The sequence below is a fragment of the Bubalus bubalis genome, chromosome 18, assembly GCF_019923935.1.
Source record: "Bubalus bubalis isolate 160015118507 breed Murrah chromosome 18, NDDB_SH_1, whole genome shotgun sequence".
In the NCBI taxonomy this organism is placed as follows: Eukaryota; Metazoa; Chordata; class Mammalia; order Artiodactyla; family Bovidae; genus Bubalus; species Bubalus bubalis.
In genome coordinates, this window is record NC_059174.1 from 31,960,005 (window position 1) to 31,979,497 (window position 19,493).

Below are 19,493 nucleotides of genomic sequence, written 5' to 3' on the forward strand. Positions count from 1 at the left end.
TCACGTCAGTCATATACAACTCTGTGAGACCCCATAGATGGCAGCCCACAAGGCTCCGCCGTCCCTGGGATTCTCTAGGCAAGAACACTGGAGTGGGTTGCCATTTCCTTCTCCAGTGCATGAAAGTGAAAAGTGAAAGTGAAGTCGCTCAGTCCTGTCCGACTGTTCGCGATCCCATGGACTGCAGCCCACCAGGCTCCTCCATCCATGGGATTTTCCAGGCAAGAGTACTGGAGTAGGGTGCCATTGCCTTCTCCAAGGATGGAAACCTAGATCTGTCCAACTCAGAGATTATGTTGTCCAGTTTCTCACACTGTCTACTGAGGGGGTGTTCCCCCTCACATGACTGACTTCCTTCTGTGGACTTTTTTAATCAAAATGCTACTTTGATTCCAGTTTCATGTGTCAAGGTACAAACAGTTTGTCATTCTTGCAGTCACACTTTTATCTCCTGTCAGCGCTGTTACAGAGTCTTATGGTTTTCCACTCCCTAAGCAACTTGTGGGTTTCATACTCCTGTGAAACAATTTGTCACATCTTCAGTTTTCTCATGTTTCAATTAAAAAGCAATCCAAGTTCCACTTTATTTAATTCTTCTCCTTATTGAAAATATCCATATCATCAAAGATTTAGTATCCGAACTCCAGTCATAATACTGTCCCTCTGTTTGGGCATAAAACATCTCTCAGCAGAATCAATTACTCTTCTTCAGAGCTTCCATGACAAACTTCCTCTTGAATTTTATATCAGAGGGGAACTAAAAAGCCTCTTGATGAAAGTGAAAGAGGAGAGTGACAAAGTTGGCTTAAAGCTCAACATTCAGAAAACTAAGATCATGGCATCTGGTCCCATCACTTCATGGGAAATAGATGGGGAAACAGTGGAAACAGTGTCAGACTTTATTTTGGGGGGCTCCAAAATCACTGCAGATGGTGACTGCAGCCATGAAATTAAAACATGCTTACTTCTTGGAAGGAAAGTTATGACCAACATAGATAGCATATTCAAAAGCAGAGACATTACTTTGCCAACAAAGGTCCGTCTTGTCAAGGCTATGGTTTTTCCAGTGGTCATGTATGGATGTGAGAGTTGGACTGTGAAGAAAGCTGAACGCCGAAGAATCGATGCTTTTGAACTGTGGTGTTGGAGAAAACTCTTGAGAGTCCCTTGGACTGCAAGGAGATCCAACCAGTCCATTCTAAAGGAGATAAGCCCTGGGTGTTCATTGGAAGGACTGATGCTAAAGCTGAAACTCCAGTATTTGGCCACCTCATGCGAAGAGTTGACTCACTGGAAAAGACCCTGATGCTGGGAGGGATTGGGGGCAGGAAGAGAAGGGGACGACAGAGGATGAGATGGCTGGATGGCATCACTGACTCAATGGATATGAGTTTAAGTGAACTCCGGGAGTTGGTGATGGACAGGGAGGCCTGGCATGCTGCGGTTCATGGGGTCGAAAAGTATCGGACAGGACTGAGTGACTGAACTGAACTGAACTGAATATAACTGATGCTGGAGTCACTATGCCTTTGGTATTATAAATGAAGACTTTCTACCTTTTTTCTTCCATTTGTATTCCAATATCAAAAGCATAAGCAAGAATAGTAAAATGGAAAAGCCTACTAAGCCAAGAAAGGTGATGAGTTTGATCTCTGACCTTCTCCCCGCCTCAACCCTCCCATAACGTTTCACTGTTCAGCTTTAGATGAATTACTCAGTCCATCTGAATCCCAGATTCTTCTGCCATGGAAGTGATAATGTATGTTCTACCTGCCTCATGAGACAGATTAAAAAAAAAATCACTAAAGCTATTTTGAACTATATTTTTGAGCTAAAATTTCATATAAATGAGTTACTAAACTTAATTCTCTTCTTTGTTGTTGATGTTGTTTAATTGCTCAGTCTTATCTGACTCTCTGTGACCCCATGGACTGCAGCATGCCAGGCTTCCCTGTCCTTCACTATCTCCCAGAGTTTGCTCAGATTCAGGTCCCTGGAGTTGATGATGCCATCCAACCATCTCATCCTCTGTTGCACCCTTCTCCTCCTGCCCTCAATCTTTATCAGCACCAGGGTCTTTTCCAGTGAGTCAACTCTTCACATCAGGTGACCAAAGTAGTCGAGCTTCAGCTTCATCATCAATCCTTTGAATAAATATTCAGAGTTGATTTCCTTTAGGATTGACTGGTTTGATCTTGCTGTCCAAGTTGCTCTCAAGAGTCTCCTTAGCACCACAGTTCAAAATCATCAGTTCTTTGGCTTTATAATTTTTTTGAATTCTCTTTTTATAAAGGGTTAAATTTTATATGAAAGCATGTGTTTACTTTTCATTGTAATTGCTAATTTCTTTAAGCAACCTATTTTCTGATCATCAGAATTCTTTCAACTGAAATCCACTTGGACTGACCTTCTAAACTAGTTTTTAAATGACAAACATATTAGTGGGATATTTATATTTACTCTCCTAAATAAAAACTGTGACTTCCAAACTCTTCTTGAGATTATAAACAAATTTTCCTGGGGATGCTTTGCAACCTTGCTAGCTCCTTCTAAGGAATAGAGTTACATGGGATAATACACAAACAGGAAAACATATGATCTTAAAAAATAACACATTATTCATGAGTTTTACATGCATACATGTAGGTGTACATGCATGTATGAAACTTTTTAAGTGTAAGAACTAAAATTTGCTTTGATTGTCTTTCATTTTTACTATTTTCTCAGCCATTGGTAATTTCAAAGAGATGATGCTTTCCTAGATCTTTTTAATCTTCTAGGAGTGGGACTCTGATGTTGGCAATGTATTCAATCCTTGCCATCATAAACATCAGACTCTGCAATTTTCTGTAGCTTTTATCTTTATCCAATTTTTCAAGAAGATGCCAGTTGCATAAGCAGTATCTACAGCCATGCCTCAGCAAATTCTCCCTCAATTTTACATCCTGGAGTACTTTCCATGTGTCTTACTTATGGTCAATTTTGCAGGAACCATAATGTTAAATTTAGTCCAGAAAAAATGTTCATCCCTTCTTCCCCTTGCATGTCTGTGCTTGAAGAAAATTTGTAGCAGTGATATATTGCCCATATGTTGGAGTTTCTTCTGGCAGGAAACACAAAGCTTCATTGAGTTCCCTCCCTAAGAGAAAATAGTATCATCCTTTCCTGAGACAATTGGATGCACCCCACTTATAATCCCTCTTCACATATGTTAGAAAAAGTAAGCTTAGCCAAGAAAAATATTGTCAATAAATATTATATCTATTTATTTGGGGTTGAGACTAATAGTCCTGGACCCTTGCAGGGTCTCATGAATTTTACCAGATATAATGCATCATGCTGCTGCTGCTGCTGCTAAGTCGCTTCAGTCATGTCCGACCCTGTGCGACCCCATAGACAGCAGCCCACCAGGCTCCTCTGTCCCTTGGATTCTCCAGGCAAGAACACTGGAGTGGGTTGCCATTTCCTTCTCCAATAACGCATCATGCTACTGCTAAGTCACTTCAGTCATGTCCGACTCTGTGTGACCCCAGAGACGGCAGCCCACCAGGCTCCCCCGTCCCTGGGATTCTCCAGGCAAGAACACTGGAGTGGCTTGCCATTTCCTTCTCCAATGCATGAAAGGGAAAAGTGAAAGTGAAGTCGCTCAGGTTGTCTACTTGAAAGTTATACAGTTGTGTCCGACTCCTAGCGACCCCATGGACTGCAGTCTACCAGGCTCCTCCGTCCATGGGATTTTCTAGGCAAGAGTACTGGAGTGGGGTGCCATTGCCTTCTCTGAATAATGCATCATAGGGATATCTATAAAGTAGGGACTGAAGAACCGTGAGTGCTGTATCAACTTTCATCAATCCCTAAACTACTGATTCTCTCCTATGATAGGCAAAAATACTTTATTGATCCTACTCTTTATTTTTTTTTAATTTTATTTTATTTTTAGACTTTACATAACTGTATTAGTTTTGCCAAATTTAAATCAACAGCTGAATCCAATCTTAATTCATCTTCCATCGTAGTCTTAATATCCCAGCATCACCTTTCATTGTTACTCTGTTTCTGTCTTTCCCTGGTATATTGGCTGTTTCTTCATCCTTATTTCTAGTATGATAACCTTCTGACTGTATTGACTGAACTCTTTTTTTAGTGTTTACTTATTGGAAAAGCTTTCCTAAAACTCTGTTTGTGTGAGTGTGCACACCCATGTAAATGTGTGTGTGTCCCTGGAGTGGCAAACAGGTGAAGTATAAAAATATATATAAAATTTCTTTCCAGACACCTTTTTTGCTTTACAGTAAAACTTTTTTGATAACCCTATATCCATGAAACAGCCTTGATTGAAGATAGGGACTTCTACAAGAAGGGTTATTTGCACTATCATATTATACAGAAAGAGAAAACTTTTTTCCCAACTCTTAGGGAGGAAAAGATAGAGTGATTTGATGACATCTAGTCAGAGTGTTGTTTAATGATCTTTCCCCTTCAGCCATGAACTATTCATAAGCACAGTTTTTTTTTTTTTATTTTATTTTGTTTTTAAACTTTACATAATTGTATTAGTTTGGAGGCAAGAGTATGCCGATAAGGTATTATTTGATCAATTGCTCTTACCTGAATAATCCTACTTTGGTTTGAAAACATGGGCTATACTGGCCAGTATATAGCTGCCCAGTAAAACTCAGGACACCAAGTCAACTTTGAATTTCAGGTGACAAAAGTTAATATTTTCAGTATAAGTATTACTATCCATGGAGAAGGCAATGGCACCCCACTCCAGTACTCTTTCCTGGAAAATCCCACGGACAGAGGAGCCTGGTAGGCTGCAGACCATGGGGTCGCGAAGAGTCAAACACAACTGGGCAACTTCTCTTTCACTTTTCACTTTCATGCATTGGAGAAGGAAATGGCAACCCGCTCCAATGTTCTTGCCTGGAGAATCCCAGGGACAGGGGAACCTGGTGGGCTGCCGTCTATGGGGTCGCACAGAGTCAGACACAACTGAAGCGACTTAGCAGCAGCAGCAGCAACCCAAATGCCACTTGTTGTTTATCTAAAATTCAAACTTAACAAGGGATTTTACATTTTTACTTGCTAAATCTGGCAACTTCTAATTCCTTCACTTGTTCTAATCTTTCCATCTCCAGAATACAAACTGGGAGAACTGAGGCAATCAAGACAATATAGAAAACAATTTCAAACTCCTATTATTTTGTATCTAAGTAATTCAAAATGGCCTCTTTTCTGAATGTATATGTATGTGTGTGTAACAGTGTCAGTAGGTCATTATATGTGTTTGTTTTTTTTTTGTTTTTTTTTTTGTTTTTTTTTTTGCGGGGGGGAGGGAGGTTATTAGTAACAAGCAAGCCACAAAGGAATTTCTTGTGAGAATAAAGAGAAATGTAATATAAAGAAACTAAAGTTACTTACAAAGTCAAAAGTATGGCTATAAAAGCAATCTTTAGAAATAAAAGTTACTAGTACAGCACTAAGAAACTCCAAGTTCCATAAACTTCTTTAGCTGCTATGCTATAACTGTTTTCAAACTCTTGTGAGTATTTTCTAGTTCCAAGTTCCTTGAGAGTATATAATTGACCCACTTGGGGTTGTATATCTGTCCTTGTGGACTGTGCAGCAAATCTGTCTAACAGAAGAAAAAATCAGGGAAGTATGATGAGCAAATAAGTACAGAAATACCAAAACATGGATTAAATGGAAGAGAAAATTCAACCTCCCCATCTGAAGGGAGCTAGTAGACCTTCATCTAAACTCATTGCTAACAGAAAAAAGAATGACAACATCCTAATAGGTATCCCATTCTCAGCATATTTTGGAAGGTTTAACATCTAATGCATAACAATAAACATAAAACATTTCATACTCCTAGCAGTTAGACTTGGATAAACAGTGGAGAAGCACTTTAGTGGAAATATGAATCTTTTATACCACCCTTATCAAGAAAACATCATCTGACAAGAATGAGAAAACATGAATGCAGTGCAACAAAATCGTAAAAACACACAATTAATTCAGGAAATTTGAATTTACTTTTTCTGTTGTTGTTATTATTGTTTCTCAATAATTTGCCCTAACATCAGAGCAGAGCACCTTATCTACAGAGCTTAGCTTGACCCAGAATGGCAGAAACCTAATCAGTGTGGAGGTTCCATGATTATAGGACAACTGTCAGTCAAATTTGGATTTAAATTCTGTTTCTGCATACTATATCCTATGAAATTTTGGCTAGTTTTTTTTTTTTTTTAATATTTCTGATCCTCGGTTTTTTTTAATCTGTAAAATGAATACAGTAAAACTGAGATAATGATTGTAAGGATTAAGAATGATGATTTTTAGCAAATTTTGATGTTTATAAAAGACTCTAGAAAACAAAATGAAACATCTAAGAACTACTATTCAGTGGTTCTACTTCTGGTAATATCCAAATTTTTCCAATCAAATCAGCCATCCTTAATAACAGTAACTTCTGGACAAAATAGACAATGACTATTCAGTGAAGGCACCGGAGCACAAACAAAAGCAGGAAGAAGAAGAAGCAATGAAGGAGAGTCAATTTGTTGAAAAAAGAAAATAACATTTAATTAGCTTTTCATTTTTTATGATGTTTACTACAGACAGTATACCTAAATCTGCAGCTTGCTGGGTAAGCAAATATTGAATAGAAAAGCTGAAGATAAATGTCTAGATGACCTGAAAGGTATGCTTAAAAGAATAAAAGTTAAATTTTAGCTTTTGCAAGGAAAGATAAATTTGTCAGTTTGAGTTAACTCAAGTTATCTACTAAAAAATATAAAATAATACTCTTCAGAGTCTTCTACAAAGTATCATTCACAATGTCCAGAATGCAGTCCCAAGTCCTCAGCATACAAGGAAATTTAAAACAACAACAAAAAAGTTTTCAAGAGAAAATAAGCAACAGTTACTAAACCTGAGGTGATCTAGACATTAGAATTAGCAGACAGGGATTTTATAAAAATGATTATAACTAGGCTCAAGAAATAAAGGAAAATATGTCTCTAGGGAAAAAAGGAAATCTTTGGAGAAAAATATAATGATAAAAAATAACTGAACAAATATTCCAGAAATATGCCTGTTCTAGATTGTGATCATTAGATAAATCTCCTTTAAGAAGACTGTCATGTACTCAAATGCCAATAGGAACTAGACTGGGAATACAAATGAATGACACAATGACAGTGCAACATGCGAGGTGCTGACTGGGCTTCCAGTGCACTAGAAAACACTGTTTCCACTGAATCCTCGCTATTTTATTTCAACCAATTGTTGCCTTAAGTAGAGATTAATGAACACTTTCAGTAAAGAGCTAGATCGTAAATATTACAGTCTTTGCGGGTCATGTGGTATCTATTACAACTGCTGAACTCTACTATTATGCCATAAAAGTAAACATGTGTGTTAGTCACTCAGTCATATCTGACTCTTTGGGAACCTATGGACTGTAGCTTGCCAGGCTCCTCTGTCCATGGAATTCTCCAGGCAAGAATACTGGAGTGGCTAAGTCATTCCCTTCTCCAGGAGGGTCTTCCCAAACCAGGTCTCCGGCCTTTCTGATGGAGTCTTAACATCTGAATCATCAGAGAAGCCCAGAGAATCCCAAAAGTAACCACAGATAATACATAAGTGAATGGTTGTGGCTATGTTCCAATAAAACTTTGTTGACAGAACATGGTGGTGGATCATATTTGGCCTATGGGATGTTCTTTACTGAACCTTGTCTTACAGAAATTTGGGTTCAATTTACATGATATTTCAAGAAAAAACTTGGGCACCAGATCTGGACTCATCCTAGAGCAGATATGTATACACTTCTGAAACATAAATAATTGTTTTCAAGTCCAGAGAAAGTAGAATGGGATATCAGTCTATGCAAAGGAAGAAGGTTATGAAATATTAGAATATTTGAAAAAGTTGCAAGTATTTTGGTCTTGAGGAACATAAATTTTGTGGGGTAAATTTAAGAAAGTCAGATGGGGTTTGATATGACCAATAATGACACCTTTTTTTTCCTGCCTGAATTAGACAACAACTAAGATATTACATAACATTTAGTTAGGCAACAATAACATCAACTAAGAAGGGCAAAAAATACATTTAGATAGATCCCTACATCTTAGTTTATGTCCAATAAATGCTAGATTGGAAGACTTCAGTTATAAATTCAACACTGGGCATTTTAATCTTTCTTCCACTTTTATCACCACCCAGACACCCCACCCCACACCACACATGCATACAAACACATTAATCCAGGCTTATGCAGTGTTTGGAATACATAGGAGAAAGCCCAGGATCTCTGTCTCCCACTTGTCATGAGGAGAAGAGCATAGCTATAAACTAAATTCTCTCCCATGCTGATTTGTGATTGGTTATCTCCACCCACCAGAGAAAGATAAACCAGCGAATGCACCTACCAACAGGGCAATCCTTTGAATGCACCTACCAACGAGCAAAAGGATAGGAATGTTTAGGGAAAAATCTTTCTTTTGCATTGCAGGAGAGAAAATAACCATTGCTGACCTCCCAACAGCATATAGATTCTATGTATAAAATTCCTCAAGTGTATTGAAGAATTTTATTCTTGCTTATGTTCAACATATAAATAATCCTGAGTTTAAGATCAGGTATGTTAAAATAGTTTAAATTGTTAACTCTTCATAGCAAATATTTTATGACTTTCTTTTACATCTACTAATGCAATCCATATTACTAAGTATATGCCCAAGCTGTGTGATAATTGAAAAATCCCATGCACAAATTCCACCCCATCTGAAACCATTTAAAAGCAAGCAAAATCATCAAAAAAAAATCTAAGAGTTACTATTCTTAGACATCTATTTAAAGTCCCCCAGGGAAAGTTTTAATTCAATGTTTCACATTAAAAACTAGCCTTGAATTGTGCATTTATCTCTGAGCCACTGCAAATAAATAAAAAAATGTGTGTCATACATCTTAGTCATATAGTCTCCATTACCAAATGCACCCAATACCTCAGCCTTGTCACTTGTCCCCAGCTTTCCAAAAGCATTTGTTACATCTACTCCCACCAGTCTGTTCTTGAAATTCTGGAAATTGAAGTTAAATATACATCAGAAATGATTTTTCTTTACTAGATTAAAATATCCTTCTGCCCTTTAACAATTTCTGGTAATGAGGTTACTTCAAACTCCTAAGCTTTCCAAATCCATACCTTCATGTTACCTGAAATAAAAATAAGTCAGAAAATCTAATGGCTCTCCATTGCAAAAATGCAACAGAGAAATCATGTCTCTGGTATTTGCAGTAGGCAACAAAGATGTTATTATAAAGTGGTATTCTGTTGTACAGGAAGTGTGAGAATAAGTATAATAGTGGTTATATATTTACTTATTATTTATTCATTTTATCAAACAATTTTTAGCATTTAAAAAGTATTTTTAAAATATACATGCTAACACAAGCAAAAGTGTATTTATTGACTTATGAAAAGAGTCCAAAATTCAGTACTTGGGTGCAGTCTCAAAAATGACAGAATGAACTCTGTTTGTTTCCAAGGCAAACCATTCAATATCACAGTAATCCAAGTCTATGCAACAACCACTAATGCCTAAGAAGCTGAAGTTGAACGGTTCTGTGAGGACCTACAAGACCTTCTAGGACTAACACCATAAAAAGATATCCTTTGCATCATAGGGGACCGGAATGCAAAAGTAGGAACTCAAGAGATACCTGGAGTAACAGGCAACTTTGGCCTTGCAGTATAAAATGAAGCAGGGCAAAGACTAACAGAGTTATGCCAAGAAAACACACTGGTCATAGCAAACACCCTCTTCCGACCACACAAGAGACAACTCTACACATGGACATCACCAGATGGTAAACACCAAAATCAGATTGATTATATTCATATTCTTTGCAGCTAAAGATGGAGAAGCTCTATACAGTCAGCAGAAACAAGACCGGGAGCTGACTGTGGCTCAGATCATGAACTCCTTATTGCCAAATTCAGACCTAAATAGAAGAAAGTAGGGAAGACCAATAGGCCATTCAGGTATGACCTAAATCAAATCTCTTGCAATTATATGGTGGAAGTGACAAATAGATTCAAGGGATTAGATGCGATAGATAGAGTGCCTAAAGAACTATGGACAGAGGTTCGTAACATTGTACAGAAGGTGGTGATCAAAACCATCCCCAAGAGAAGAAATGCAAAAAGGCAAAATAGTTGTTTGAGGAGGCCTTACAAATAGCTGTGGAAAGAAGTGAAAGGCAAAGGAGAAAAGGAAAGATATACCCATCTGAATGCAGAGTTCCAAAGAATAGCAAGGAGACATAAGAAAGCCTTCCTCAGCGATCAATACAAAGAAATAGAGGAAAACAATAAAATGTGAAAGATTAGAAATCTTTTCAGTATAATGGGAAAGACTAGAAATCTCTTCAAGAAAATTAGAGATACCAAGGGAAAATTTCATACAAAGATGGCCATAATAAAGGGCAGAAATCGTATGGTCCTAACAGAAGCAGAAGATAAGAAGAGGTGGCAAGAATACACAGAAGAACTATACAAATAAAGATCTTAATGACCTAGATAACCATGATGGTGTGATCACTCACCTAGAGCCTGATATCATTGAGTACAAAGTCAAGTGGGCTTTAGGAAGCATCACTATGAACAAAGGTAGTGCACGTGATGGAATTCCAGTGGAGCTATTTCAAATCCTAAAAGATGATGCTGTTAAAGTACTGCACTCAATATACCAGCAAATTTGAAAAACTCAGTAGTGGCCACAGGACTGGAAAAGAATTTTCATTCCAATTCCAAAGAAAGGCAATGCCAAAGAATGTTCAAACTACCACAAAATTGAACTCATCTCACACGCTAGCAATGTAATGCTCAAAATTCTCCAAGCAAGACTTCAATAGTATGTAAACTAAGAAATTCCAGATGTTCAAGCTGGATTTAGAAAGGCATAGGAACCAGAGATCAAATTGCCAACATCTGTTGGATCATCAAAAAAGCAAGATAGTTCCAGAAGAATATCTACTTCTGCTTCACTGACAGTGCTAAAGCCTTTGACTATGTTGATCACAACAAACTATGGAAAATTCTTAAAGAGATGGGAATACCAGACCACCTTACCTGCCTCCTGAGAAATCTCTATGTAGGTCAAGAAGCAACATTTAGAACTGGACACAGAACAATGGACTGGTTCCAAATTGGGAAAGGAGTGCATCAAGACAGTATCTTTTAACCTTGCTGATTTACCTTAAATGCGGAGTACATTTTGCAAATGGCAGACTGGATGAAGCACAAGCTAGAATCAAGATTGCAGGGAGAAATATCAATAACCTCAGATATGCTGATGACACCATCCTTATGGCAGAAAGTGAAGAGGAACTAAAAAGCTACTTGATCAAAGTGAAAGAAGAGAGTGAAAAAGCTGGCTTAAAACTCAGCATTAAAAAAACTAAGATCATGGCATCCAGTTCCATCAATTTATGGCAAATAGATGGGAAACAATGGAAATAGTAACAGATTTATTTTCTTGGACTCCAAAATCACTGCAGATGGTGACTGCAGCCATGAAATTAAAAGACACTGGCTCCTTGGAAGAAAAGTTATGACCAACCTAGACAGCATATTAAAAAGCAGAGACATTACTTTGCCAACAAAAGTCTGTCTAGTCAAAGTTATGGTTTTTCCAGTAGTCATGTGTGGTAGTGAGAATCAGACCATAAAGAAAGCTGAGCACCAAAGAATTGATGCTTTTGAACTGTGGTGTTGGAGAAGACTCTAGAAAGTCCCTTGGACTGCAAGGAGATCCAACCAGTCTATCACAAAGGAAATCAGTCCTGAATATTCATTGGAAGGACTGATGCTGAACCTGAAGTTCCAGTATTTTGGCCACCTGTTATGAAGAACTGACTCATTTGAAAAGACCCTGATGCTGGGAATGATTGAAGGCAGGAGGAGAAGAGGATAACACAGGATGAGATGCTTGGACGGCATCACCAACTTGATGGGCATGAGTTTGAGCAAGCTCCGTGTTTTAGTGATAGACAGAGAAGCCTGGCGTCCTGCAGTCCACAGGGTCGCAAAGAGTTGGATACTACTGAGCCACTGAACTGAACTTATATATTAGAATATACAGTATAAAACAGAATCCGAGATCAGACGAGATCGGGCGCCTTCAGGCCGATACGGCCGGAGACTAAAGCCTCCAGCACCCGGAATTCCCAGGTGGTCTCCCATCCAAGATACTAAACAGGCCCGACCCTGCTTAGCTTCTAATACAGTTATGTAAAGTTTAAAAATAAAATAAAATTTAAAAAAAAAAACAGAATCCAAAATGCAATCAGATAAATGATAAGATTAAATAGTCTTTAAAATATTATTTAATTATACCATAAAATTTTCAGTCTTAATATTAATATAATATGATAAATATGTCTATATAGGTAGCTATATGATATCATTTTCATAGTAACATTTTTGGTGAGAACACGTGTTTGTGTATGCTTAATAATTTTAATATATATTTTATTATCAAGCACAATCAATCAATAGTTTATTTAAAACAATGAGTTTGGAAATACTTATTAAAATAAAATTATATTTCCTAGGTTCATTCCTTTTCTCCTATCTTTTTTTTTGTAATGTATACCTATTTGAACTTTTAGCACGTAACACATGCTATTTACAAGAACAAAATCTGGTAACTATGAGAGCACTTTTAACCATTTGGTTTTAATTCCCTTTCCCAAGCCTGATTTTCTTTTTCCAAAAGCACTAGTTTTTATACTTATTGTTGAAAATACCACCTTTATTTGAAGAAACCTTGAAATCCTCCTAGAGGCCTCTGGGATGCCCTGTCATAGCTTCCACAACTCCTTAACATTTTATTGGGCTATAACACCCATACCCCAGGGAAAGGGGAGATGGATCATGTAATCTGTAAGAGGGGGAGTAGAGACTATTTGAGCAAAACTGTAAAAATCGAAAAGGATATCTGGGACAAAGTGCAGTACAAGGAGAAAAGATTATCTGTGATTGGGAAAGCAGTCTGTAGATGCTTGAGCTTCATGCGTGGGGCTTTTCACTGGGCTCTAAATATACAAGATCAGTTTAGAACAATCATGGAGACCTGAGATTCTCAAGCATAAGAACATTTCCTCTTGGAGCTTTCAGGTATTTGGTGTCCTGCATGCTGAAATGAAGCAGGTCCCCAAGTTGTACCCCCACCCAAAAGTGGATTCCTGCAGCCAGAAAGAGTTAAGTCATAATTCACCAGGACATTTTCAGTATCCAGAGGCTTGCTGAATTGTCCCTCCTCTCTGCTCTCAAGGAATCCACTACCTCTGCCATCATTGCTTTACATTGCAATTAGGTATTATTTTCCAGATAAATGAAGACTTTTTTGAAGGCTAAGTCTCTGTGTAACTGTCACAAACTATCAATACAATCCCTTAAGCAAGAAGAAATTCTGAAAATATTTGTAAAATAGATGAGTAAATATATTTTCATTGATAGCATGTATTTTGAGTGGTTGAATATAAAATATTCTTCTTAGAGATGGTCAACTTTGAGAGCATTTCATTGGTTATGACTCTTTTATTCACAAGTGAACAACAACAAAAACAGCTCATGCAGCCCCATTGGCTCAGAGAAGCCCAGCTCAATAAGTAACTAGACATCGCTTTTGCAACATCATTAAATCCGGTGTCTATCTCCCATTTATGATTTTCAAGTTGGCTCCATTCTCCTTTCATTGGGAAAAAGTGGCTAGAGAATCTTCAATCTTACATTCTGAAAACTGGAAATCCAGAGAAAGACTTTTTTCTGGGAGTGCCAGTAAACCTGATTTGATGATTTTATGTCATGAGTTCACCCTGAACCAATCACTGTGTGTGTGTGGTGAGGGCGGGGGGAGTGGGGAGCGAAGGCTATAGTTAGACCAATAGCAGAATGAATGCTGATGAGGGAAGCAGGATAATATCCCCATAGACATAGAAAAAAATAACACCATTTCCAAACAGCACATACCATCAAAGCCCTCAAGTTTCTTTGTAATTTCCAAAATTCTTTCAACTTTATGCAGTTGTGGGTGTTTTTCACTAATGATGTTTTACTGCCAAGTTTGCCATATGTTGATCTCTCTAACACCCACTTTTAAGGAAAGGAGAGCTAAGGGGGCAGCAGAAGCCATTTAAGCCCACTTACACTGAAACTGGATTCTTTAGTGCCATGCAGCTGACACCGACATATGTTGTAAAATTCTTTTCTGAAATGAATGAATTGTTTTGACAAGTCTTAAATTTAGAGTAGCTTTTACAACTTCAATGGATATTATTCCCAGAACCCATTATTACGTGTACCTATCTATATCTCTCTGACAAAAAAAGATTAAAAATACAAAAAAAATCTCACTTTGTATCTGACTGTCTCTATCTCAGACTTTATATACTTACATTTTGACACCTTTTTATTAACTCCAAAAAGAAAATACGTTCCAAGATTTAATAGTTCTTCAATATAATCAATTTTAACATAGATATTATACCAGTTACTCCTATTAAATACTTTCATTTTCTTTCTCCCTTTTCAATTACACACAATCCATGCAGTGGAGTCTCAGAGTACTGAAAATAACTCTACTATTTGCTTTCAGCTCACAAGATTTTAATCTTTTTTTTTCTTTTTTTGATTGACTTTTACATCTTCATGTATTCACTATGTTCATCTATAGGTTCTTATATCTGCTATACTTGCAAATGACACTTATAATCATGGTAAGGAAATCATTTTATCTGGTTTCAGATAGACTTGGGTTTTACTTCCCTCTCAGTGATACATTGAACCTTCTCTGAACCCTCCATTCCAAAACATAAGATGAGAGTAATGATATATATTGAAACAGAACAGGATTGGTTTTGCTGCAGTAACAATTCCAAAATCTTCAATGGCTTAGCATAACAAATGTTAATCACTTGTTCCTACTACATGTCCGTAATAGTTTGATTAAAAATCTATTCCAAGTTGTCTTCATTCAGTCAGGCTGGTGGAACAGCCTTGATCTAGGTTTATTAGAGGGGAACAGAATGAGACATATAATGTGCTTTCTCTTGAAGCTTCAACCCATAAATGGCAGGGGGGTTCTATTTCCTTGGTCAAAGCAAAGCATAGAACTAAATGCAGCCCTAAGAGGAAAGCACCCAGGCGTGCCGCAGCACTAAAGGACTGCCAGATGGTGGACACTCATATTTATGAACCCTTAGAACATTTTTCTGAGGACTAATTCCCTTTTCTTTGAAATTAGATTAGTAATTCTTAGCTTGCTAGTATCTGAAGCCACTTTTGTATATTACACTTCCAAAATAAATATCAATTTATCTTCCTGCCTGTCTTCATATCACAGTTATCTACTAGTTTCTAACTGGGTGCTCATGTCTGCTCTTGACAACTCCCTTTCATCTATCCTTCATACAGTGGTCAGAGACGTGGTCAGAACCATTTCAAGAGTGTGAAACCAATGACATCATTTACTGGCTTACAAGCCACTAATGTCTTTTTATTGCTTTGAGAATAAAGTTTATTTATTTTTTTTAATTTAGCAGTTTTCTTTTTTTTAATTTATTATTATTATTATTATTATTATTTTACTTTACAATATTGTATTGGTTTTGCCATACATCAACATGCATCCGCCATGGGTGTGCACGTGTTCCCCATCCTGAAGCCCCCTCCCACCTCCCTCCCCATACCATCCCTCTGGGTCATCCCAGTGCATCAGCCCCAAGCTTCCTGTATCCTGCATCAAACCTGGACTGGCGATTCGTTTCTTATATGATACAGAGTGAAGTAATCCAGAAAGAAAAACACCAATACAGTATACTAACGCATATATATGGAATTTAGAAAGATGGTAATGACAACCCTGTATGCGAGATAGCAAAAGAGACACAGATGTATAGAACAGTCTTTTGGACTCTGTGGGAGAGGGAGGGGGGGATGATTTGGGAGAATGGCATTAAAACATGTATAATATCATATGAGAATAAAGTTTAAAATCATTAATTTCAGTTAAACGGCTATGAAAGCCTGGCGCCTACCTTTCCCAGCAACATTTCTTGTAGTTAACGGACTTCCACATTGTATGCCACCTGTACTGGCCTTCCTTTTGTTTCTCAAAGTGGATGAAATTATTTATACATATGGAGCATTAATGTTCCATTCTTTCTTCCTGGGGGAGGTAGTTTTAATCATACTCTTCATCTGAATTACTTCTTACCATCATTTAAGTTTCAGCTGAATGGGGATGAATGTACAGAGACCTTCCTTAGTCTTACATTGCACCCTGAACTTTGCTTCTATAGTACTCATGCAACCATGATGACGCTTACTTATGTAGTCTTACATGTTTACTCCCTGCCATTGCCCTTGCTTCTGTCTTTACAGGTACATTTAACTGGCACATTTTGAATCCCCTGGTCACTAACAGAACCCCCAGCATTTATTGTGTTCAGTAATATATTTTTTTTGTCTAAATGAATGAATAAGTGAATAAAAATTAAAGAGCAAATGTAATAGTATATTTGTAAGGGTTTTTAATGTAAAAGAAAATGTGGGAATATGAGAGAACTATAAATATGTGAGAAATAATTATACAATAAAAGAGGTTGTGTTCCACATAAGACTTTTTTTTTTTTGTATAAGACTTTTTTTTTTGTATAAGACTTTTTTAACTCATTTTTTCTTCTAAAAGTGCTTGCATCTTTTTAAAGGTGGGAAAAATAACTAGAGAGCACAGTTTCCAATGTTTTTCATGAATTAAGATATTGAAATCTTTTTTGTAGAAGAAGAAATAGAAACCTTATTTTCATGAGAGTGTCCTAAATGTAAGAAAGCGATCATGGAATTATATTTCTCCTCCCCTAAACAACAGATAAATAGCTGCCTTCTTAAAATTGTTTATTGAGTATCTGCTATGTTCTAGGTAATAAATGAGGGTCTTCCACAAGATACTGAGCAGCATATGACAAACAGCAGATGTGGCAGGGAGGGCTAGGCAGGATGTGGACCCAGTAGTTTCCCTGTAGCAGGAGAATATAGTACAAGGCTCTCTAGCAACAGGTCTGTGAACCACAAGCCTCTTAAGAACATGAAAGAGAATAAAGTGGAGGCAGAAGTGTTTCAGAGCTTTGTGAACTGTTACCCGATGTGATTGAAAATTGCCCTAAATGGGCCATCTAATTGTGCTTTGCACAGTGAGGGTCATCAATACAAGGCCGAAATGCTCACCCTGCATCTAGTAGGCATTGACTCATTCATTATTCCTGACTGTGACTGACATCCTGGTGAGCCGGCAACTAGTCTACGTGCATTCATGCTTTCACTCATTCAAAAACTATTTGTTGAGCATCAATCGAATTCCTCATTTTGCCATAGACTATAGAGATGACCCATGTGTAAAAATGTGTCGATTTCTCCCTTTGTGCAATTTGTAGTGGAGAATGCAAGTGGACATAAGGGGAGGAGACTTTCAAGAAGGACATTCCATTGACTGGGACCTTGGAGAAAAATAGAGGACTCCAGAAGAAAAAAATTCTCTTGGCTGCTTCCTGACAGTCTTCCAGTGTTTGCATGGAACTCAGAGGACACTTTGTACTCCAGAAAGTGGAGGACCTAATGTGCTGCCTAAGAATTTTGCAGCTTTATGAGTTAGCTCCTTAGAGAAGCAGTGCTCTCTTAGAAAAGGACAGTAGCAGCAATTTCAAGAATGAGTCTTTGATTCTTTTGGTAGGCAGCCAAGGTCATCTAGAAAGGGGGAAGAAAATACCTGTTCTTTGAAGAGAATTTGTGTGGCATTCTGGAGATTTCCAGAATGCCAGGGGAGGTCTCTGAGAGGTGGGTCAAACTACTGAAGTGGGAATGATACAGAGGTTTTACAATGTATCTATTGACATTGCTAGAAATTTGAAGAGACAATGAGAGAGAAAAAGGATGCTCACTTATAATCCCTAGATCTTTCATGTTTGCACTTATAACTATTTCCTCTAATGTTTTTCAACATAAAGGCATGTTTAACACTATGATAATTTTGCTTTCTGCCTTTTGGGTTTATCGTTATACAAAAAGAATCATTCATGGTTCTCCTGTTTTCAATGAATAGCTATATTATCTTATCTTTTGAAGACAAATAGTAATTTATTTAAGGAGTCTTCTACTCTGAGGCGTTTTAGACATTTCTATTTTTCATTATTATAATTAGTCATGCAAAGTAAATATTTAATGTGCATATTGTATTTTGCAATTATTTTTAGTATCCTTTACCAGAACTTAATTCATTAGGCCAAGATATTGTTGATTTTGTAAGCCAAACTGCTTGCCAATAAAGTAGGCTATTTTTAATACAGCATCTTCACTAGTTAGATGTTAGCTATTTAAAATTTGACAATTGAATAGATGTTAAATGGAATCTGATTATTATTAAAACTTTTACTATATGGATTAGCTAGTGGTTTATGAAATATAATTCATCATCTTCTTAAACTTTTGGAACTTGATGTATGTACCTCAGAGAAATCCCAATTTCTCTTACTTTTCCTAGAATTGAACTGATCTGAAAAAAATGTAACCCCCCACCCCCACCCATGGTAGACTGTCTAGCATTTCAACTCTCATTATTTTATCTCTGAGTGTATTTCAATTGTCATTATTTTATCTCAGAGATCAATCCCCTCCCACTTCCAAATAAATGGGAAGATATCCAGTGAGGATGAATTACTGGTATACTTATCTCTGAATTGTTTTTCTCACTTCTTTATTTGGCACATTCATTTACACTTGCACAGCAGACAGTCATGGTAGAAAAGACCCAACTGAGAAGTAAAATAAGTTATTTCTATTGTAGGTTTTCCTGTATTGCTGTGTCATATTTGGTGACATCTTTGAATATACCTGGATCTCCATTCATTGAAGAAATTAGATGGTAGGTCTATGTGGTTTTAATGTGTATTTTTTTTTTTTCTGCTTTGAAAATCTACACTTGCTGATTGTTTTGATTCTGATACTTTTTTTTTTCCGGCTTAATACCTTTGAAATGATAGTTTGCTTTCCACAGATGTCAAAAGCTAATGCTTTTGGCTTTTGGGGAGTTATTATTGACAGCACACAAACAAGCTTACTGTTGTAAGTGAATATTGCATTATGTAATCATCTATATGACTAAGGTGAAATGAGGCGTTTGTGCTGTGGTGCTCCATGGGGATGGATTTTAATTGGAATTTAATTTTTAAATTGTCACTTAAAATGTATTTTATCAGATTATGTCATGATGCAAGATTGAAGTGACAATCATTGTGGGAATATAGATCATTTCTCGTCACATGTTAGGCATGTGATGGGAGAAAATAGAAACTGTCAAAACCCTCAGAATAGGTCATAGACTTTAAAGCTAAAAGAAGTTGGCTTGAGAAACCTTTGT